The following is a 24,639-nucleotide window of genomic DNA, read 5'->3' on the forward strand; positions in this document are numbered from 1 at the left end:
CATTCATTATATATCACATTCTCGGCCTGTATATCTATTCTAGTAATTATTTAGCAGACTCTAGCAATATCCAGTAATCGGGAGGAAGATAATTAGGCCATATTACTCAGCCATGTATCCTTTTTCGGCCTGTTTATAAAAAGTTAAATTCCATAAAAGTCAGTCAAACATTTCATTTATGTTTATATCACAAATTTGAAATAGTCCAATCTTTAACATGGTTTCTTCCACCATTTTTTAAATACAACTCTTGTCCATGTATTTGGAATCTTTTCCACCAATGTACTCTGGCATGGTCCCTAGTCCATAACATTAACTGATGGTTCCTTCAAGTTTTTTAATACCCGATTTTTAAACCAGAATAAAAATATGTTATGTTTAATTTCTCCATGAAAGTCACCTGTTTTTACGATGAACAACAATACATCTGCAATAAATTATTTATAAATATTAAGTCCAACAAAACCTAATTAAATTTTATTCTAACGTTTACCTTTTTCCGTCAACTTTTATTATCTTTATGCTATTTTTGTTATTATCTCGCCATAACTGATCCAATGTTCTATGTTGAAATGTCCATGTTTTATCTAAACACATAAATTGATATAATAGGTCTTCGTGATTATATAATATACTTTTCAAAGAATACAATTTTTAAGTCCATTACACTTCTTCATGGATTATCTTTATAGGGTTAAATACTTTCAAAGAGATATTGTTCCAGGCTGACAGTTTTTCCTGAAAAAATTGTATATAGTTAGGATTATATTGAAATTAACTACTATTCTGTTTCTCTGTTTTGATTGGATTTGATCTCTGGTACACCTAACATCCAGATGATTTTCAGTTTTTACCCGGTTTATATGAAGTCCGGTTCTTTTCGGCGAATCCTATATTACATTGTTTTTATTTTCTTGAGCTAGTTTTTTCATGGAGCCCATACCAATATTCAGTGCAGCTGCAATAGTATCACGTTATAATATTTCTATTAAAAACTGCATCAACTTCATATTTAATAGTATCAATACCATCAATACGTACTTTACAAGGCAAGAGGGAACTAATATCTTCCTGACTATCTAATGAATGCGAGATTTTCAGTCAGAATGATAATAAGCAGCGATTTAAAATTTATCAATACATGGAGAGAATTGAAACATTTGCCGATTGCATCTGTAATTATCTACAGTAATGTCTTGAAGAATTTTGTAGGCGTTTGACAATCTTGACCTTTTGCAGTCTGACTCGGTTACAGGTTCGGACGCATCAGATATTTTTGTATATTTTCTTAAGAAGACGTAAAAGAAAATAGCGTCTAACTTTAAAGGAAATTTGCAAATAGCAATAGAGTATAAATTCGATCATAATGATTTAGTTAGTATTACTGTGAATAGACTATGTATGTCTTTATTTCCTTGTGTCTTTATTTTATGGTTGCGTCGCAACGATATTATTAAATTGTCGTCCAGTTTCAACACATCCGTACTTATGTCACATAGAGGGGCTAGTCGGCACGACTAGCTTCTCATTGCTCGAGCATCTAAACGCAAATTCGTCCCCGAGTAACAAGTGCAAATCGCCGAATGCAATTTTCCGAGCGCCATCGAATAAAAGATCGGACGCCAACGTCATGTCGCTGTCGTTGTCATCGTGGCCGTGCCGCACCCCGATAAGAAATAATGGCTTTCGTATGCAAACGACGGCCGATATCTTCGTAATTGAGAGCCGTAAATGACAATTAATATTCATCGAGCCCGTACCCTTGACCAAACCGACCCCATCCCCGTCGGGCCACCCCCCGACGCCCGGGGTATACCGAGTCAACGCCGCCCGTGTTGATTGAGCCGTGAGGCAGGGTGAAGGCCAGCCAGATGAACACGAAATTAATTCCGGATAAGCAGGTAATCTGCTTCCTTAATTGGAATTGTTCCTCCTTTGCATGATTATTACCATTTTTTCCTCGCCCGGAATTGGATTTTTTCCATAGCGACGTTCAATTTTAAATTCAACTCGAATACATTTTATTAATCAACGTAGAAAGTATCAACACAGAAATATTTTTATTTTTGTTCATAATTTGACAAGGTTGCACAGTATTCGAATTACTTAAATAAATAAAAATAATAAAAATAATAAAAATATATACTTTTACGTATTACACAGCTACTATTTGAGAATATATTTTGTAATTAGTATTTCAAATACTTATGGCTTCAAAATATATTTAGAAACTTTATTAGTACTAGTGATCGCCTAGTGCCCGAAATTAGACCACAATTTATAAAGTTAATCAGGTTTCTATCATAACAAACTAAAGAGAGTCATCTACAAATCATATGTTAATATTACTAGAACTTGTTTTGAGAATATTTTCGATATAATGTCAGAAATATATTTGATATATAGCATTAGTTACGGCAGCAAATGTCCGAGAAATGAATGCAAACTAAGACTAACCTTCTTTAAATGACATTTAATAAACTTAATTTCCATTAAGTCTTAACAATCACCAAAGTTTTAATAAGCTTAAGTTACTCTGTCACTGAACATGAGTAAGATTGTTATACAGATCAATTTCAGAAAAACTTCAGAGCATCAAATATAAATGTGTATTAATTTTATGTAATAATCGTAAACATGGAATACTAAATTAAGTAATAATTATTTGCATATTAACTAGAACAATCACGAACACAATTAAGAACTTTATAATTTAAAATATAAAAATTATATTAAAGTAATAGAGTAATATGTAGTTCCATTTAGGAATATGTAGATAGTTTCACATTATCTACATATTTTTATTACTTCGTTTTCTACATATTTTTCACCTAAAATGAATATTGAAGAATATTAAATTTAATAAAATAATTAAAAAACCGGACTTATTTGATAAAAGATTAGTTTGTTTACCTAGATTTTAAATTAAAATTGCATCGTTGTTTACTTATTTATTCCACTATTCAATATTCAAAAGAGTAGCTGTCATATTTTTCCTGTCAGTAAATTTATTTATTCTAAACTATTGTTTTAAAGAATATTCTGGAATATCACCATTACAAATAGCTTATCTCTAATGTGTCTTCTATGGCCTTTGTTAATCCACTGACTTTTACTTTGCCTTGTGTTCCACATGCGGATTAAAAGCTCACCAACAAATGAGAAATTAAAACGTTCCTTTCAACTCTTGATGCAGAAATTAAGGCATTTATTATCTGAAATATATTACTGCGGCTTCGTTACGAAATGCATTTATTAATGAAATCTGAAATAAATTAGAAGTGAATCCCAATAAAATTTACATAAAAATCTTTTAAAATTAACACTGCTTTGGTAAGTGTCCAGTTCCTTGTCATTTACTACCAGTTCGTAAGCAAGAACTACTTTTACTATTACCAGATAATAACTGAGTTTACCAGATATCAAATTAATTGAAATTCGTAAAAATAAAAATGTATTGTTAGATATTTATATTATGAATCTGAAAAAGCTGCTTCTGAAAATGGAAATATCTTGCAAGCGAAGAAAACCGACGATTTTTGTTATTCTGGATTTTTGTTAATCTATATTTCATTCGAAATTTTTGCATATGTCTTGTTTGTCTTTCACATCTTTTCTACCGGTAAACCGTACCCATTATTTTTTCCGCTAGAAATAATGGAAAATAAAAGTAAATCAGATCATGTTTTTCTTAATCGATATGTCATATAAAATAAGAATAATAAAATATCGATAAGTAATACAAAATCTTACACAACTCTGCTTAGAATTAAATGAAACTTATTAATATCTAAGAGAGAGTAAGTTAAGATATCTATAGTTTCTTAACCCTCGCACTTTCCGGATCGACCAAGTTCAATGAATATAGGGCCTAAAATATTTGTTTATATATTATGTGTTACCGATTTGATGGCTGGACATTTGATGGACTGGATAAGGATACTGAATTATTTGAAGTTATATTGCCACAAAGCAAAAGACAGTTCGTAGCTGCAATACGTAAAGCAATGAAGAAATATCAACAAGCACACTAAAAGGGTGTTCAGGTCTAATTAAAAAGTAATTGTTCCCGAATCAATGAAATGATATCAGAAATCATCGCCTACGACCGATGAATAAGGCAATAATAAAATTTTAGGGTAAATTATATGGCTCGGTGAATGGAGCTAAATCAAAATGTAACAGTGGTGTTTACATTATGTGACCGTTATTTATTGACGACATAAAATATTAAGAATTGAATGAAACTTATTAATAACTAAGATAGAGTAAGTTAATATATCTATAGTTTCTTAACCTTCTCACTTTCCGGATCGACCAAGTTCAATCAATATAGAGCCTAAAACATTTGTTTATATATTATGTGTTACCGATTTGATGGCTCTTGCTGGTTGCTTGATATATTTATTGGATATATTTAATTTTATTTGAATGTATTTATTTTACCAGCAAATTACACAATAATTTTTAAAATTCAAATGTTATTTTCATGCTTGAACGATTATAGTCAGGAGACTTCTGTGTTATCAGTTGAGTTTATCAGTACAAATATTGCGATAGATGGTTGAATTCATTCTACATGTACCTAGGATTGCAATTTGAGGCATTACCGCTAAAAGATAGCTTAGAAAGATTATTTGGGAAGTTAAATATATGGAACCATATTGAGAAAATGCTACGACCCTTCTTAGAAATTGCATTGCTTGACAAAAACATTTAAACAGATGAGAGGCAAATAATACAAAATCTCGTCAATCATGTCTTGAATGGCAGTACTAGTAAAGACGATGTTGGATTTACAGTTTTTGCGAAGAGGCGCAGTGGTTAACCACAGATATCGAAAACTGAGTTAGAATTAGTCAGTTTTCCAAACTATAAACCACAGTATTTACCACACTTCAGTGCTGTCCAAATGTAAGTAAAAGTTTTCTAATTCTGAAAAAAGAGGCAGTTTGTCGGATAATACATTCAAAAATCATGAAAGAAATTTCTTTTACGGATTAATAAACTGATGAGGAATAATTCTGTACTATTTACATAACCTAACACCTGATTGTATTTTGTGTTTTAACTATTTTGTTAATACAGGACTTACAAATATTTTGTACTTCCTATTTTTATTTATCCGCTTATTTCCATGCATATGTTTTATAGTGTTTTATAATTTGTATTTGAACTAAAGGAAAACATGTATTTTGCATAGCTCTTTTACAGTAATTTAGAGTCCATTTTGTTCTGATTCTACATTTCAAACTATACAGTGTTGTAAACGCATATTTCCTTATAACCTCCTAGTACATTATGTATAACAAAAATGGAGTAATTCCAACTATTTAACTAGATGTATAAGAAATGTTTGTTTAAGTTTCTAATTTACCGGGGTTTAATATGTCGATCTAATTTTATTATGAAATATCGGCAACATCTGTAAAAATATAAAGGATCTACAATTGTTGCATCATGCCGACCTAGATATGAACTAGAAAGGACAATTACCTGGAGCTCTTAAAATAGTTAGGAAACTAATTCATAATTAAATGTCATTTTAATGTTAAATAAACAGCATAGGGTCGACCTATCCCCACAAGGGGTAAACATTTTTAGACAATTAAACAAGCTAATGATTTATGCCAATCTGTTGGTAAACCAACGTACTGACCATCTTATGTAGTCAATACAACATATCTTATTTACTTATTCATATTGAAATATATAACATGTCATTCTATCAATATTGAACATAATTATAAACTATATCCAGAACAGTATCATCTTATTTTGAAAATAAATGAATATAAAAATTGTATTCCTTTCACAATCACTAACTAATAAATGCACATATTGGAATGGATCTAAGAATGACGTAGAAGAAAATACAGATTTGTATACTCCATTGAAAACAAATGAACGACTGGATACGGATACTGAATTATTTGAGGTTGTATTGCCACAAAGCAAAAGACAGTTCGTATATCAACAAGCACACTAAAACGGTCTTCAAGTTTAATTAAAAAGTAATTGTTCCCGAATCAATGAAATGGTATCAGAAATCATCACTTACGACCGATGAATAACGCAATAATAAAATTTTAGGGTAAATTATATGGCTCGGTGAATAGAGGTAAAACAAAATGAAACAGTGGTGTTTACTTTATGTGACCGTTATTTATTGACGATATAAAATGTTAAGAAACTACAAATTATAAGAGATCGGTGCTGCATTTTCCTGTAGATGAGACTTGGGAAGTCGATGGTGTCACATATAAACCAAACGATTGTCGGTTACTCAATAATCGAAAGTACCCTTCAATAACATCCCAAATAAACGTCTCGGGGTTGCGAGATAATCGTTATCGTTTCATAGTTAGTACTGCTAGCACCCCGCCCGTGTTCAACGCCTGGAATTATATTTCTGGGCATTTTGTAGATAGCTATTCCACAATGTAAAATTCGACTTGCCTCAAGATCGCTACAAAATTATTGTCAGCTTCAAAATATTGCTAAAAGGCAACAATTGTATGTATTGATTGTTATGATATTGAAATATGCAATAATTATTGTATCATCTATATGCACCCCCTGTGAATTTGAAGGATTATATATAGTACATTAAGAACTCTATAACTGAAAGAAAAGACTATTAATAAAATAAAATTATTTTCCAATTAATGTTAATTCAATAATGGAAGAACTATGTTCCAAATTTTAGTTTTATGCCACTAGATAGAGAAATTAATTTTGAAACCCATTATGTACACATAGGTAAATTGACAATTAGTTTAATCAATATATCAAATACAATGATTCACAAGGACAACATGTTAAAACAGTGGTGTTAATATCATTATTAGATGCATTCAAAATTTAGTACGAATGGGACTAAAAGCTTAAATCCGTTACAATAATTAATTCATATGATTATAATTTCTGGCGTGACAAAATGGTTCTCCTTGTCAAATTTTGTATTATTACCAGTAGACATTCACAACGCATCAATATCAAAGGAAAAATAATTAAAGTTTATTGTAACATTTGTCATATTTTACGGAAAGTTAGTAAAATATACTTAAATATTTAGCTGTATGCGGCATGTGTTATAAATTTACGTCAAGTAAAAATATTTGTTTGTATAATCTCTTTAATCTTTTCATTGTGTGGCGAGATCATACATACGAGTACCTTTGTAGGAAATATTCTTAATGATTTCGGATAATTATAACCGAATGCCAAAAATTATTAAGTGTTAATCTCCCATGTATTTTTTAAGAATAAGAACAGCAATGCAAGTCTCTACCAGTAGCTATCATTTGCGAAATATAATTGTTCTGCAAACAGCGAATAGGAATTGGAAAAAAGTACCATTAGTGTTGTCCACGGATGGCCAGAAGGACTTTTTAACGGGAAGGGGGGAAACAGAAGATAATATTTTCTGTTAGAACACTGCAGAAATAAAATAACGCGAGAATAACTGCAACTAAATATTTAACGTCAACAGTCGCTGAGTTTTAAATATTAAATTTTCAACTGCAACTGTGAATTTAGAAGATTATATTAGAAACGATATGTTGTTTAGAACATAATAATTGAATTAAGTTAGCAAGTAACATACTAAATTAATTGAAAGAAATGCTAAAGGACAATTTATAATAGTTGAGTATACGGAATTGAATAGTGTATACATTAATATATAGCAAACCAGCTATTGAACAGACCAGACACAGTAAGATATTGTTCTCATTTCAACAATACAACAGTCCAATAAATTTTTGTAGAATATTAATTAAAATTTTAAAAAGGTTTGCAAATATATCGTTATATCTGTTTGTGGAGCTACAAGAGGGTTAAATGACATATGAATTCTAATATTAGAGGCTTTTATTTCATTTCGTATTTTTTTTTTTGTAAAATGGTATTTATCGAGAGAAATTGGTACTAAGTAATAACCAAAATCATTTTGATTTAATCATTTTATTCAAATTGATCAGGTTCTTCTATTTCTATCTTTCTGCGGCTACATAGCCGTACTCTGTCGAAATGACGTTGGTCTGATAAGCAGTAAGGTCTGTTGGCATATACGATGAGTATGCCAGGTGCAGCGAGATTTCTCATCCGAATTACGAGTGTGTTTATGATATATCACGCAAGGTATGGGCGAGCGTTGTCAAACAAGAGCGTGATTTAGACACGTGTGTTACACGCTATTGCTTGTCTTATTTCCAATAGTATGCCGGTACTGGCAACATTTCCTTCCTTTTAGTTTCTTATAATATACTACACCTTACTTACATCCCCATATACCAAGCTAGATTTTATGGTTTTGGCTTCTTAGGATTGAGATCGCCGTACTAGATGCTATTTTCATTATTAGCCATAATACGCCATAGAAAGTTGTTCAATCAGTTGTTTAATCAGTGTGCCATTTTTCGTCCTTTTAGATGTCTTGAATTGAACTTAAATGCTTGGAATCATTTGATTAATTTACTGCTAATTGCTGCTGTCTTTGTTCAGTAAGTGTTATGCTTGATTGTGCTTGAATTTTTTGAGAGTTACTTGATTGACATTTGTATGCACTTATAACTTAATACAAACTACAAAACTCATCTTTCTGAAAAAAGCGAGAAATATTAAAACAATTATTTTTAACAATTAACATATATTATGTTATTTAATACTTTACATACTTCCTATTTTAGTAAATAGACATCTGTGACAAAATTTTAAAAAAATTCACTTCATATTTATTTACAATTTTATTATAATATGTTGTACAACACTAGTTTATGAGATATTGTAACGTATGGTGAGTGTATCTAGTAAGTAATAAAATACGTTCTCAATGGACACCTTAATATAACACTTTTGGAGATACCTTATATCTAAAATAAATAATAATTTACAGCGGTAATTGTAATAAAATGGCGCATTTTTTTAACAATAAAGACATCGATTGTTCAATAAAAGCTTTCTGTTTTGAAATATGTGTTCGAGCAGCAGTAAAATAGAACGAAGGCATATTTTCTATTGTGGTCGATAACGAGCCCTCAGGACATTAAAGCCGGTGTAATGGCAGTTAAGTGGTCAGCAGAATCGGGCCGAGCGTTTCTTCCGATAACTTCCTGTCCAGTTTCCTGTCGTTAGTTCCTTTTTTCTCGTTATCCAGCGGCGGCCCTGATTTATCGAGCCCCCAATGCCCATAAATATGCCGGCCGAACAAACAGCATAATGGAGCAACGACCGCCTCTAAACATTACTTTAATAAAATCGAGGTTTTCAAGCAGACGCGCCATCAGGCGCATTCGCATCGTGATCGCTCAATTTATCCCGCTATAATTGTGCATCTAATCGGTTTTGAGATGGAGGGGAGGATCACCCTCTCGTAAACGAGATAATTTCATTTAATACAATCTAAATATCATCCTTATTCGTTGGGCTCTTAATCTATATTATAAGTAAATTATTAATAAAATCACAATTGAGAGGGGATTATATATATATATATATATATATATATATATATATATATATATATATATATACTCTGAAACTATCACATCAGGTATTTCAAAAGAACTAACCAAGGAGATAATCGTAAAGGAATGATGGATGGATGGAAAGAATCGTAATTCGAATTGGTTAGAAATATTAAACCAAATACTAATAAAAGCTGTAATAAGTTTTTCTAATGTATTTATTGCAGTGCATAGATTGAAAGGTATGTAAACTGTAAATGTAAATGTAATGTAATGTATATCTGTAAATTGAAAAAAAGCGGTGGAAATGAATACGATACCCAAGCAACTAGGTAAGGTTTAATCATACAGACTTTATTCTGTGTTAACCATTGTATCTAAAACGCATTGAGGGCAAAAATAAAATTATTAGTTTCGGTTCATACAAAATTTTAAAATCAAGTTGGCCATAGAACAAAATTCCATATATAAATATGCTTAATATCCTGGACATAAATGTTCTACAAAGTCCCGCACAAAGGCATGACAAATACTTTTGAAACAATATGTAGAAATATTTCCATATCCTTAATATCACATATCCGCAATAAACTCTCCAGAAACAGCCCAGATGATAAATATTTTGAGTTGAGGGAAATACATGGAAAAGTGCCCTAGTATATAGAGAGAATTATGATAGCTAGATTCACGGATGATATAGACAAACAAAAATCAATAATCATGTATAAAGAAAGTTGAAGGATCTAACGGTAAACTAATAGACGGAACAAGAAATTACGAAAAGAAATAAATCAGGTCAAGTGGATATCTACAAACTTTACCACAACAAAAAACTAAATAACTCTGATCTAGAACTTAAGTGCGACTACTAACAAATGTGGGAATAATATCAAATATATAAGTAGGACTCTGCGCTTAGAAATGAAATAGTATATGGGTACGTTAAAAACAACTTAATAGTACTGAAATTAAATTAAATACATGTCACCTATCATTATCACCATCAGGTTATGGCTTGTAAATTGGTCTATTTTTGACTCAAAGTATCTTTGAACTTCTGTTGCAGTTCTGTTCTTGTTCTGCTTCTGTTCTATTTCCAATAAAGTTTGGTCTTGAATTTTCGAAACAGCTCGATGAAAGTTTTTCGACTAACAGCGTAAGAAATAAAGTCAAATAATTTTTTAAATGTTTGAGGGCATTTTCAATTGTTCAAGAAGTTGTTAGACGTATGGTACCTGGTACGATACCTTTTCTGGTGATGCATCTTTGCTTACTCAGAAGGTTTCAATGATATAGGGAAACCAACATGTCGGGAGTCGATTCTTATTTTCCGTGGTATTTGTAGGCTTAAACGCGAAAACCCCACAACAAGGGCTGTTTATATGAATTTCAATATTTTTGGACTATGTGTATGGAGCGTTATTGTCATATGTATAACCTCCCAATCAACCAATCAACCTAACACCGGTAACAGAGTATGTCGCCTGTTTGTCGTCTCTTGATCCAATTAAACCTCTATTATATTTAATGCTAGTGATGTATGGTAAGCTAGTAATAATAGTAAGCTAATAAGTAATTAGCGAGTTTTGTGGCTTCACCCCCTTTGTATCGTAGCATGTTGATCACTGCTGTCTATTATCGATCATGAACATCATAGCTATTGTTTATTATTGTTATTACATACAATTTTTGTTATCTATTATTACTATTAAAAGTGTTACTACCATCATCTATCAGTACTATTCAGCGCGATTACCTATCCTTGCCATATTCCATATGTACAAAAGACGCTCGATAACATAAACATTAGATAATTAAAACTACACGTAAATATAAAAACACCAGTCATAGATTATTTTTCTTAATAATTATTTAAAATATTTGTTTGTTTACACGTTTAGGCAGAATCTCACCTGCCATCTTGGGATCTTGATTCTTCTTCTTCTACTCCCCGTTACACACATTGAGCTATTGATGCAACGTGGCGAAGAAGATGATTTTGGAAATTAAAAAATTAACAGTACGCCAAATATAGGTAATGTTTTCAGTTAATAAAAACGAAAATGTAGTTGAACTTTCACTAACCTAATTAAACACATTAGGAATAAATTTGATAATGGCAGTATTTCAACATAGTACCATATGTTGGCAATTTTATTTTTATTATTCAATATATTACCGTATATTAAACCGCACTTTATAATGAAACGCACACTGTACCGCATAAAAGGGCTGGGTCAGCAAATATCTGCGAAGTCGATTAAATATATTTAATATTACAAATAATATAATTGTTGCGATTACCACGAAAATATTACTCAGAGATGCCAGTTGAAAATAATGATATAGAGATATGCTCTGTATTTTAGAGGATATCAACCAACTGTTCAATTTTGTCTAATTAAAAAGTGATTGTTCCCGAATCAATGAAATGGTATCAGAAATCATCACTTACGACCGATGAATAGCGCAATAATAAAATTTTAGGGTAAATTATATGGCTCGATGAATAGAGGTAAAAGAAAATGAAGCAGTGGTGTTTACATTATGTGACCGTTATTTATTGGCGATATAAAATATTAAGAAAATACAAATTATAAAAGAGATCGGTGCTGCATTTTCCTGTAGATGAGACTTGGGAAGTCGATGGTGGCACATTTAAACCAAACGATTGTCGGTTACTCAATAATCGAAAGTACCCTTCAATAACATCCCAGATAAACGTCTCGGGGTTGCAAGATAATCGTTATCGTTTCATAGTTAGTGCTGCTAGCACCCCGCCCGTGTTCAACGTCTGGAATTATATTTTTGGGTATTTTGTAGATAGCTATTCCACAATGTAAAATTCGACATACCTCAAGATCGCCACAAAATTATTTTCAACTCCAAAACATTACTAAAAGGCAAAAATTATATGTACTGATTGTTATGATATTGAAATATGCAATAATTATTTTATCATGTATATGAACCCCCTGTGAATTTCAAGGATTATATATAGTACATTAAGAACTTAATAATTGAAAGAAAAGACTTTTAATAAAATTAAATTATTCAACAATTAATGTTAATTCAATAATTGAAGGTCTATATTCCAAATTTTAGTTTTATGCCACTAGATAGAGAAATTAATTTTGAAACCCATTATGTGCACATAGCTAAATTGACAATTAGTTTACTCAATGTATCAAATACAATGATTCACAAAGACAACATGTTAAAACAGCGGTGTTAATATCATTATTAGCTGCATTCAAAATTTAGTACGAATGGGAGATAATTAAAACTATAGGTAAATATAAACACAGCATTCATAGATTACTTTTCTTAATAATTATATTGAAATATTTGTTTAATTACACGTTTAGGCAGAATCTCACCTGCCATCTTGGGGCCTTGATTCCTTTTCTTCTTCTCCCCGTTACACACATTGAACTATTGATGCAACGTGGTGAAGAAGATGAATTTAGAAATTAAAAAATTAACGCTACGCCAAATATAGGTAATGTTTTCAGTTAAAAAAAAAACGAAAATGTAGCTGAACTTTCACTAACCTAATTAAACACATTAGGAATAAATTTGATAATGACAGTATTTAAAAATAGTACCATACAATTTTATTTTTATTATTCAATATATTACCGTATATTAAACCGCACTTTATAATGGAATACACACACTTTACCGCATGAAAGGGCTGAGTCATCAAATATCTGCGAAGTCGATCAAATGTATTTAATATTACAAATAACATAACAATATAACATAATATTCAGTTCAGTCTGCATTGTTGCTGCGATTACCACGAAAATATTACTCAGAGGTGCCTGTTGAAAATAATGATATAGAGATATGTTCTGCGTTTTAGAGGCTATCAACCAACTGTTCAATTTAACTCCCATTTCAGCCAATTCTATCCGAAGAACGGCAACTAATAGATCGTTATAAATTAAACAGAAAGAAAAACGGGAAGATGCAGATGTATGCGGAACCGAAACGACCGTTCCCTCATTAAATAATTATTCGTCCGCCAGTATCCCGTGAGAAAGTATAATTAAGGACGTCGCTCGTCAGTCCTACACCCCCGTACATTCCCCATTTTAGCGAATTAAGAGGAGCCCGGGCCCGGTTACTCTCATTGATTGTTCCCGATTCTCCCTCCGCCGTTCTCGCTACCCCTCCGCCGACGAAATTACAACCCAGCGTCCCCGACCCCCTCGACCCTCGCCCGCCGCCGCCGCCACCGTCGACTTCTGTTTTACTTACCGCCCTCTATACTTTAATCAAACAGTTAACGTTTCGGAACGCGGGGCTTAAGTCCGTTTTATGTTTCCAAGTTAAATATTGCGATAATCGACGCGCGCGCCTCTGTGTGTTTATAACGCCGACACGGCCAACTTCGATACGCACGCGAAATCGGCGAGAACGTGTCGTCTCCGGGAACGATTATGATTTATTGCGGCCCGAAGCATAGGGATTGATATGGGGTAATCAGTCTAAGTTTTGCCACAAAATAAAGACGCATAGAAGGTGATATGTGACGAAGAAACGCGCGTTGGGAACTATCGACTGATTAGTAACCGAATACTTTTTACTGTAGACTGTTTCAGTCAGTTACTATATTCGGACTTAGTTTTACTAGTTTCATTCAACTCAATTTTCACGTTCTAGTTTTGCTGTCCTAGCCACGATCTTGAAAATACTGCGCCGGCGGGCGCGTCCCCACCGTTAAAAATATTTGAATATATTCAGTATTGCTTGGAAGGTCGTGAGTCACTCTGTCTGATTTATAACCAAACTTCTGATATCGGCACAGTATTAGTCTTCAAGGAGTAAAATATACTCTGTATACTTTTTTAAAATACAAGGTAATATTTATAAGTTTTATATCAACCTATATATATTATTCATATGTAAATATATAGTAAAAATGATGTCTTATTGTACCCTACCTACAATTCATTCGTAAGCTAATAATCATATCGATAGTTATATGTAAAATGCTAACTTGATGATAACTCCATATACACTGGTGTATAAGCTTCTTGGCTTCTTGAAACTTATTAACTTATTGAGTTCTGAAAAATTCTTTAAGCAATACTATTTTTTTCTTTATCGTTCTATGGCTTCCAACTTTAAAAGCGTTACAAATTCTTAAAATATAGATAAGATTGTTTAACATCTATATTATGGATCCGACAAAGATGCTGCCGAAATTCAGTATGTGTAGATGCTAAGTTGAAGTACAACATTAAGTTAAGGAAACAGAGAAGGCAAATGATCCTTCTTGTCATTGGCTTTCGTTGTGCAGCAAGCTCTTGGTGAAATAGGTTTGTTTCTCTTGCTACTAAGTATGTCTTATTACAAACTTGACATATTAATTTACCTTCACTGCAAAATTTAAGTAATTTAATTAATTTATCTCATTTGTAACAACTGAAACTAAATCTACCATTGACTCATATTTGTAATCTTGTTAACACGCTGAAATGTTAAACCAAAAGGCCTTCTTTTTAAGTAAAAAGGAACGTCAAAATATAACTTTATAAAAACCATATCAAACGCTTTAATAGTGAAACAAATAAATGCGCAACATTTACGCAAAACAAAAACTAACATTGTACTAAATAATAAAAAGCGTATATACTATATTATTACTTTTTGTTTCAAAATAAAATATAAAAGTTAATTTCAGAAAATCTTGTTAAATAATATCGATACTTATATGGAAAATGCTACCTTGATGATAACTTCTTATACACTGGTGTATAAGCTTCTTGGCTTCTTGAAACTTATTAACTTATTGAGTTCTGAAAAATTCTTTAAGCAATACTATTTTTTTCTTTATCGTTCTATGGCTTCCAACTTTAAAAGCGTTACAAATTCTTAAAATATAGATTAGATTGTTTAACATCTATATTATGGATCCGACAAAGGTGCTGCCGAAATTCAGTATGTGTAGATGCTAAGTTGAAGTACATTAAGTTAAGGACACAGAGTAGGCAGATGATCCTTCTTGTCATTCGCTTTCGTTGTGCAGCAAGCTCTTGGTGAAATATGTTTCTTTCTCTTGCTACTAAGTATGTCTTATTACAAACTTGACATATTAATTTACCTTCACTGCAAAATTTAAGTAATTTAATTAATTTATCTCATTTGTAACAACTGAAACTAAATCTACCATTGACTCATATTTGTAATCTTGTTAACACGCTGAAATGTTAAACCAAAAGGTCTTCTTTTTAAGTGAAAAGGAACGTCAAAATATAACTTTATAAAAACCATATCAAACGCTTTAATAGTCAAACAAATAAATGCGCAACATTAAATCAGAGCAAATTTCTTTTGAATTCTTAGCTTGCAGTACCCGGCAGTGTTGCCAAATTTAAACGCAAAAACTAACATTCTACTAAATAATAAAAAGCGTATCTAGTATATTATTATTTTTTGTTTCAAAATAAAATGTAAAAGTTAATTTCAGAAAATCTTGTTAAATAAAAGATTTTTCTAAAATAAACTACATCCATAAAGCAAATAGTCTGGCGGTAAATTTGGCAACGTCGACTTTTCAGCATTTTGACTTGCGGTGGGATTATTTCGCCCACCCATATACGTATAGTTCCGAAGCCGAATCTCTCGACCACGATGTTTTTAATGTATACTGCTGAAGTTATGCTTACATAAATTTACATGGAACTAGCGATCGCCCTGCGGTCGAAACTCGACCACAATCTATTAAGTTAATCATGTTATAGCACATCTCATAATAGAGTTGAAGTATTTTTCAGTTTCACAGTATTTTCAATATAAGATAAGAAATATATACATACAATTATTTTAATATATACATACTATCTTAAGAACTAACACTCATTAACATTTACTAAAATTTAACAGATTTAATAAGTGTTAAGAAGTATAAATTACCACGCCACTATAGATTATAACTTATATTTTTTAAGTTAGATTATTTCCATAACTGCAACAAATTCAGTGCGTCAAATATATGTTAACATCTTTCTTTACCTTTAGTTATGAACATAGGTATAGAACAATAAATGTTGAAATATTTGCTTGTATATTGAAACAGAGAATATATGAATAAAATAGTTTTGAAACTGAACTTAGACTTTAGCAGGTAATTTATATTTTGGAATATGGAAATGTGTATTAAAGGAATGTCTTTACATTCATTAAATTAACTATTCATTTTCCAAAACTTAAGAAACTATTTTATAACTGTTAACATTCTGTGGCACATTCATTGTAACTCTTATGTCACAAATTCACTTATTTGTTACCTGTAATATTCGGTTAGTGCATTCGTAGAAAATGCATTTACTAATGAAACCTGAAACTAATCATAAGTTAATAGCAATAAAATTTGCAGAAAATTCTTAATAACCTTTTGAACTACCTCTTTGTACAATAATATACTATGTCGCCAGATACGTGAAATAATAATAAGTTTTCTTTTATCTCATTTTTCTTTCTTATCTTTCTATTTTTTAATTTTTAACCCTCAGGGTTACCCCTGATTTGTTTATATACTTTTTGTCATCTATCTGGCAGCTATTCTTGGTTGCTTGATATGAGCGTTTTTTGTTTTATATATTTATTTGTAACGCAATATTCCTCCGTATAAGCTTTAACCGTGCTAAATTTCAAGCTCCTCAAAAATGGAGGCAAATATAACGTTTTATGTTTTGTTTGTAGTATGATTGTAAACAATAGTAGATTGTACATTAATAAAGCAGCATTTTACACCTCACTTTTTCAGTATTTTTTATTAATGTAATAAGGTGGAAAGAACAACATTTTTATTCATAAACTGGAATATAATTTCGGCTGAATTTTTGTTATATTGACAACTATTGGGTTTTTTTTGATTGACTATTTCGATTTTCTAGCTTTTCGAATGTTAAAACACCTTTCTTTCAAGTCTTAACCAACAATAATCTTAAAATACTTCTTATTAACGATAAACCAAAATATTATTTTAAGGATGCTATTGCTAATAGTTGATAAATATTGATTGAGAAAATACGACACAAATATTTAATGTTGATTACTCCATTCTGCTTTACAATCAAGTTAATTCATCTAGTCCAAATCATGCTGTTATTTTGACAGTAATAATTTACAGCAAATTTCTCTTTCATTTTCTTTCCCAAAGGTAGTTTGGATATGAATATTTACATCTCCTTTATGCTTATTGCACAGTTCTAAAAAAATTTGTAAGCATGTAGGAATGAAATTAAAAACCAATTACTTTTACATAATATAACGTTACTTTTCGATCATATACTGCTACTTGCTATTTTAAAATTATTTAAAATGAACTGATCTGTACAGCGTAGAGAATCAAATAATTACCTCTTTCCTTTTCTCTCTCAAAGTTAGTATGGGAAGGAATTCGTACACCACCATCTTTTATCACGAATAGAAAAACCGACGAAGCATGTATTTTATTGGAATAGTAATTAGTATTTTCAGTCGATAGTTCCCTGCACTACTAGTTGGAACTAAGCTTTTCGCGTTTGTAGCGCCAGAAAGCACGTCAAGCCTGAGCTATTTATAGCTCGAAATTTAAGTAAATGATTTCAATTAAAAATGTTTATTTAAGTATTGTTAATATTTGAATATGTAGGGCAATATTTAAGCTAAGGCTTACAATTAAAAACATATCTTTACGTTATAATTATTTATTATTCCAAACTAGTAAATTCATACTAATAAGTTAATTTGCTACAGTTTTAAAACTACAGAGTACTTATTCTACGGTAGGCACTTGGGGTTTAACCTGTATGCAACTGTTTTTAATTGGCATTATATTTTACTTATAACGTCACTTAAACAAGATCAAATAATTATATATCAATTTTTTCCTGTAAGGGGCGATTTTTATATTATTTTTATTAGTAGGTACCACTAATTTTCTGTTAACCAGAAAAAATGCCAACCTCCACTCTCAGGTCGTATAATCTTCCCAACATGTTACCTTTCATCAATTCCAATTATGTCCTCATATTGATTGTCATTACAAATATACCATGGGGCATCAACAATATCTCGCAGTGCCTTTTTTGGAATCTTTTTATAATATTTCTATTAACACGTTGGAGTTGAACACCATAAATGTTCACTGGTTTCACGACCTACTGGTAAAGCAAAAGCTTATTATATTCCGACATGACTGAATATCAGCCCTATAACCAGTAAATATTTTTGTTCTTCAGTTCAACTTCTTCATATTTTATGGATTCCACCAGAGTTACAACATCAAGGGTCATGCCAAGATATTTAGCTCGTTAATTTATATTTATTTGCAATTCCTTGATCCTTTTGTTGGAGATATCTATATTCATTTATTTATTTTGATTTATTTTTGTGCGTAATTTTTCTGTCCAGCATTGCCTTTCAGCAATAACAGTTCCTAATTTTTCGGTTGATTTAGTATTGAATCTCATTATCATCTTTAAATGGACATTTTTATTGAATGCAAGCAAGTCCCGAGTGTACAGAAGATAAAGAACCGGTCCCAATGAGGGACACCTGCTTGTATTTTCCTCAAGATAGACCAGGTATATTTTCGTTTGGCTCTGAAATTTTATATGACTACTATTTCTTAATTAAATTCTGAATGATATATTTACCAAACTATTTAAAAACGTCTTTCGTTGCTACATAGATCATGACAAATTAAAGTCATGATGCAACTATAATACCACTGCCTGAAATCTTCCTTGGCATTAATTTCTATCTTGTGTTAATAGTTTTGGAATTTATTTTAAAAATTATGCTGAAAGATAAACAGATAAAATTCATTATTCATGGTATCTGCCCTCTCCTTGTTTATTTCACATCATCGTTTAAACTGGTGTTGGGAACTATCGACTGAAATCGACTATCGACTGTATTGTAATTGACTACTTTTTACTATATTCTGTTTCAATTACTATTTTTGGTTCGACTGATTTTACTACTTTTTACCAGTGACTGTTTCGGTCGACTGTTTTCAGTCGCTATTTTTGGTCCGATTGATTCTGTTACTATTTACTATCGACTGTTTCAGTCGTGTACTTTTTGTTACTATTTTTGGTTCTATTAATTTCATTCGACTGGTTTTTAACGTTCTGGCTCTGTCGTCCTAGCCGCGACCTTAACAAAAATGTATACGATTTATGCTTACATAGATTTATATGTCATATATATAGTTTTATGATTTTCTTTTGGTAGTTTGCTTGTAAATAACAATATAATGTATTTATGTATATTGCTGTACAGCAGCATTTCGGAACGATATTTTGGACGATTGGTAATGTAACAGGGAAAAAAAGATTAAAATTGTGAATGATAAATTGTAAAATAATTTTGACTGTTTTTATGGCAATAATATTTCGATTGCTCTATAGATTTTTGTTAAAAATAATTCCGTTCAATAATAAATAAAGTCCTCATCGATCATTTTTAATTATGCCATGAATTAGTTTTTTTTCTATGATTAAGTATGTTTAAATTTTATTTAGTGTTTATGATTATTGTATATCTTTAGGTTTTGTTTAATTTTTATTGTATTGTCTATATTTATTATATATATTATATTATAGTATATTATTTGAAAATAGCAATTAGTATATTAAAATATGATAAAACTTTTGTGGAGTATTATTCTATTCCATAAAAAAATTCCATTCCTTATTACAGAGTCACAGAACACTCAAATATAAAAGTACTTCTACTTCGTTTAAAATGAAATTATTAATTGCATGTTAATAGTATTCTGTAATTAATTTTTTCCTTTTATTTTTTAAAGTTAGTGCGAGAAGGAATATGTACATCTCCGGCTCTCTTATTCTACTGCCAGAAAATATAGGCGCATATAAAATTAACTGCTCCAAGCAATTATCTCCGTCCTTTCCTCTCTCGCAATTTATACAGGAAAAGGTTCGTACATCTTCGTCTAACGAATTGAACAAAATAGCCGAACGTGCAAAGCAGTAATATAGGAAATCAAATTAAAGAAAAGTCATAAAGATGCATTTTAGTTTGAAATTGTAAAATAAATAAAAATGGATTTTATAAACACATTAAAATCTAACTGGTAAAAAAAATAAAGAATATAAATAGTTTTCATTAATTCAAGCATATAATTTCAAATAGAATATATTGAAATTTTAATATACCATTCTGTAATTCATATCCCCTTCGTTCAGCATGAATAGAAATCTACAGCAAAATTTAATATAAAAATACATGCAAAAATATCCCTTCATATTCTATTGATTTTGTCATTCATTAAAGCAAACAGAAATAATTGTTAATTTCCTTATTACAGTGTCTTGTTGAAGATAGCCCTGTCGAATAATTATATTAAAAACTACGGGCTTTTGCTGAAATTTTTAGTGAGAATTTTAGTTATATTTGGCATTATACAAAATGTTATATTATATTATTTATATTTATTTGTAATTAATTAAATATCGAGAAGTAGTATCATTTCTTGGATGATACACCATAACAGTATCATAAAAACGAGAAGTTGTATATATAATACTAAAGTGAAACAATATAATATTATTTATAAATAGAAGCACCAATATTTAAAACATAATAATTTATTTCTAATTCTTTTTAGTGTAGTTTGAAGCTAGTTCATCTTTGCCCAAATTTGAGCTATTTTAGAATATTCTCATTATCCATTTCGATATTGGACTAGGTGTTGTGTTATATATTGTTATATGTGTTGTGTATTTCGACTTAATTACTTATTTTAATTTACTTATTACATCAATCACAGTGGAAGACTTACCATTTGAAGTCATAAAGGTAAATAAGACCTTTCTGTTCTTATGTAGAAGTTCATAAGAGTTTGCATTAAGCTTATTATAGTTTAATTGTAAGTAATGTTTTAAGTATTCATGCCTCTAACTGCCTCAGAACCTTCAGCATAAAAATGTATCTATTAACTCTATCTAGTTCTGTTCAAACCACGGCGGAGTGCAGACTTACCTTTCAGAACGCTCTGTTGTAAAAAAAAAACATATGAGTTACTATTGGTGTCATAAAAGTAACGGTCATAAAAAGTGAAAACCTAGTCTCAACCATTGTAGGGTAAGAACGTGATTGAAAACCTGAAATTTCAAATATATTTTTTTAAACCAAGGCTATACCTTCTAGCAATTTTCTTTCTTATTTTTGGAACAGTAAATCGAGCGAGTAAAATATGACGCGCGTAAAAAAAATTTAATTAAACATTTAGTAACTATTAATGATTTGTGTGGTTAATTTCAATACATAATGGATAACTTTCTTAATAATAATTGACTTAATAGTTGAAATTTAATGTTAAGGAAGTAAAACAAAGAATACATAAAGAAATCAATTCTAAAAAAGCTCCTAGTTTTGACCTAATAACTGGAAGAATCTTAAAATTGTTCTGCTGCATTTCTCGATATTTCTCAGACATTCGACAAGATGTGGCACAATGGACCGCATGGTAAATTGAAAAAGCCTCATATGCAATTTCAACTAATGAAATCGTAACTCACAGACAGACATTTTATTGTCAAATAAGGTGACGAATACACTGACCTATACCCAATATATTCGGGTGTTCCGCAGGGCAGTTTTCTTGGCCCTTATCTTATATATGTCTATATCTTATCTTATTATATCATTTTTATTGGGAAACGCAGATATAAGAATATTTTGTAAACCTTACATTGAAAAATATTAGTATCTAAAAATCACTTCTTAAAATAAAGCTCCATAAATAAATACCGGGTCTGACCCACCCACAACCTAATTTAAAGTTTTATTAATTATTAATTGAAAATTAACATTTACAATTTATTTCTGAAAAAATGTTTCCTTAAAATGTCCTTCAGATAATTTTTGATACTTATATAAATAGGAATGTAAATGCTTTAATACATGCCTGGAAATCTATATGGAAATCATCGCTGTGTCTTGAATAATGTTTTATTTTTATTTCTTTTACTGTAGAAGGCTCTCCTTTTGAGACTAACCCGTGAAAAGAAGTTTATCGGAGCTGTCTCTGGATCATCACAATCACGATCCCAGTGTTGGCATTCAACGTTAGATGGGTTATCTGTCCTGTTAAAAACATTAGTGAGTTCATTAGCGTCTTGAAGCTTTGGTCTCAAATTCAACAGGCCAACGTTATTTCTTTTTAACAAAATCCTGTGTTATTTATTTCAATAATAAAAATAAAAAATAACGATAAGTTTTAAATATGTATTATTAGATAATCTGATTTATTTTCTCCTTGTTTGTTTATTTCTGCCTTTTTATTCTATTTCTTCTTTTTAAGTTTTTTTCCTTATTTATTTTTGCATTCTTACTGTTTCTCCCTAATTTATTTCTTACTATTTGTGTCTTTATTTTTTATTTAGTGTGTTTCTACTGAATCATACAGAACTAACTGTGATCTTTAATAAACATTAAAACGAATTGCTGTTCGTCAAGTTTGATCTTAGAATATTCGTAGAAGTCCTAGGAAGGATTATATGCTGAGCATATGTATTCAGAGTAGATAATTGTGAGGAAAATAGTAACAACGTCATTTTTTCCCATATAGAGTGTCACTGTCACTGTCATTAATAGTATAATTTTCACACAGGATTGACGTTATTATTGGTTGTCAAATATTTATCGGCTTTAATCGCTTAATATTTTCGATATATATCTATATAGAAATGCAAATATCTCTTAATATGTACAATGATTCGATGATGTGACAATCAAGAAATCGAAGATATTGATTATGCGTGTGCTTACGGTTAAGCATACTTTGTATTTCACGATTGTTATTATTTTGTTACAAATGTGAACAAGAAATATCTTTACTTTTATTATTACAAATGTAAAGGAGAAGATGATCTGATTTAGTTCATTAAAATCAATAAAATATTTGATGAGTTACCCTGCATGCTAACTGCACTTATGATGATCAATGTAAGTAAATATGCCGACAAATGAAAATTGTCGTATCGGTATGTTGCATTCGAAAATAATTGGAAATTAAAACAAGGCTTAGAATGCAACCAGACATTTATGGGTGGGTCATAAATGTAAGTGGCATATAATATACAAGTATGTGGGTCTTCATAGAGAAACTACAAGAATTGTAAATGTATGGGCAAAAATGTTTTCATTGGCTTAATTATTAAGTGCTCTAATCAGCTGTATTTATTGACGAAATCGTAAAGAATTGTGAAACAATCTAAATGTTAAAAACGATATTTGTGTACTATACACACACGTGTGTATCAGAAATATATTAGTAGAATCATAAACAATCACAGATACAAGGAGTAATTTATCAAATAGTATTGCTAACACCTGCCAATACAATCCAACAGTGAAGTGAACTGTGGTCCAAAAACTACAAATGTTTCATCATTTCAACAGCGATTTAGTCAATATAGTACTGGATCAGATATCATCTGTCAGTCAAGACATTGTCATTAGATGTGATAAAACACCTGCCATTGTAAACTCGAGAAGGTTTAGTTCATAGGAAAATCGACGAAATAAAAAGAGACAGACAACGAGTTGGAGAAAATTTGCAAGATAGGTGATAGGATCCGAATCATTTAGTGAATAATTTATTTTAAGTTTGTTTTGATTGCTCTTTTATTTACAAGAAATTTTAAAATATCATTAACAAATATATATTTAAGTCGCATGCTCTGTCAAGCTTGTAGTTAAAGAACAATAGTATTAATAACTTTGTTCTGCCACCATTTATTTATATCTCGTAATATTTGCCAACATTTGGTATAGCATTATTTGCTAGACAGTTTAGCATTGGTTTTTATAAAAATATTGATATATCAGATAATTATAATAGATCAAACTATATTTATAGCAATTAAAAATACCTCAAAATAATAAAAACAGATACATTTATTTTTAATAACTATATTATCTACTAACTGGAGAGCGACCAAGTAAACTAAAGTGAAATTCGAACCCGTGATTATAGCAGTAAGAGAACATTCCTGTCGATTCTACCACTAACTTTGAAATATAGTTACTTGAGTACACGATCGACTATCACGACTAAATTGTTATTTTTCATGCAATACCAACTGTTTTTGAACTGAAAGTAGAATTAGAGTTTGAACAACTTTGTTGTCCA

General features: G+C 30.6%; 1 long non-coding RNA gene across 1 annotated transcript; it reads left to right on the top strand.

The window, feature by feature from the left end:
* The first annotated feature begins 1,594 nt into the window (after nt 1-1,594).
* LOC143198641 (uncharacterized) lies at nt 1,595-22,696 on the top strand. Its single transcript, XR_013006266.1, has 2 exons — nt 1,595-1,901; nt 22,479-22,696. It is a non-coding gene; the product is annotated as an uncharacterized LOC143198641 (long non-coding RNA).
* Nucleotides 22,697-24,639: the final 1,943 nt, after the last annotated feature.

Source organism: Rhynchophorus ferrugineus, unplaced genomic scaffold (assembly GCF_030347505.1).
Source record: "Rhynchophorus ferrugineus isolate W39M unplaced genomic scaffold, kcgeb_rfMv2 rfM6, whole genome shotgun sequence".
Taxonomy (NCBI): domain Eukaryota; kingdom Metazoa; phylum Arthropoda; class Insecta; order Coleoptera; family Curculionidae; genus Rhynchophorus; species Rhynchophorus ferrugineus.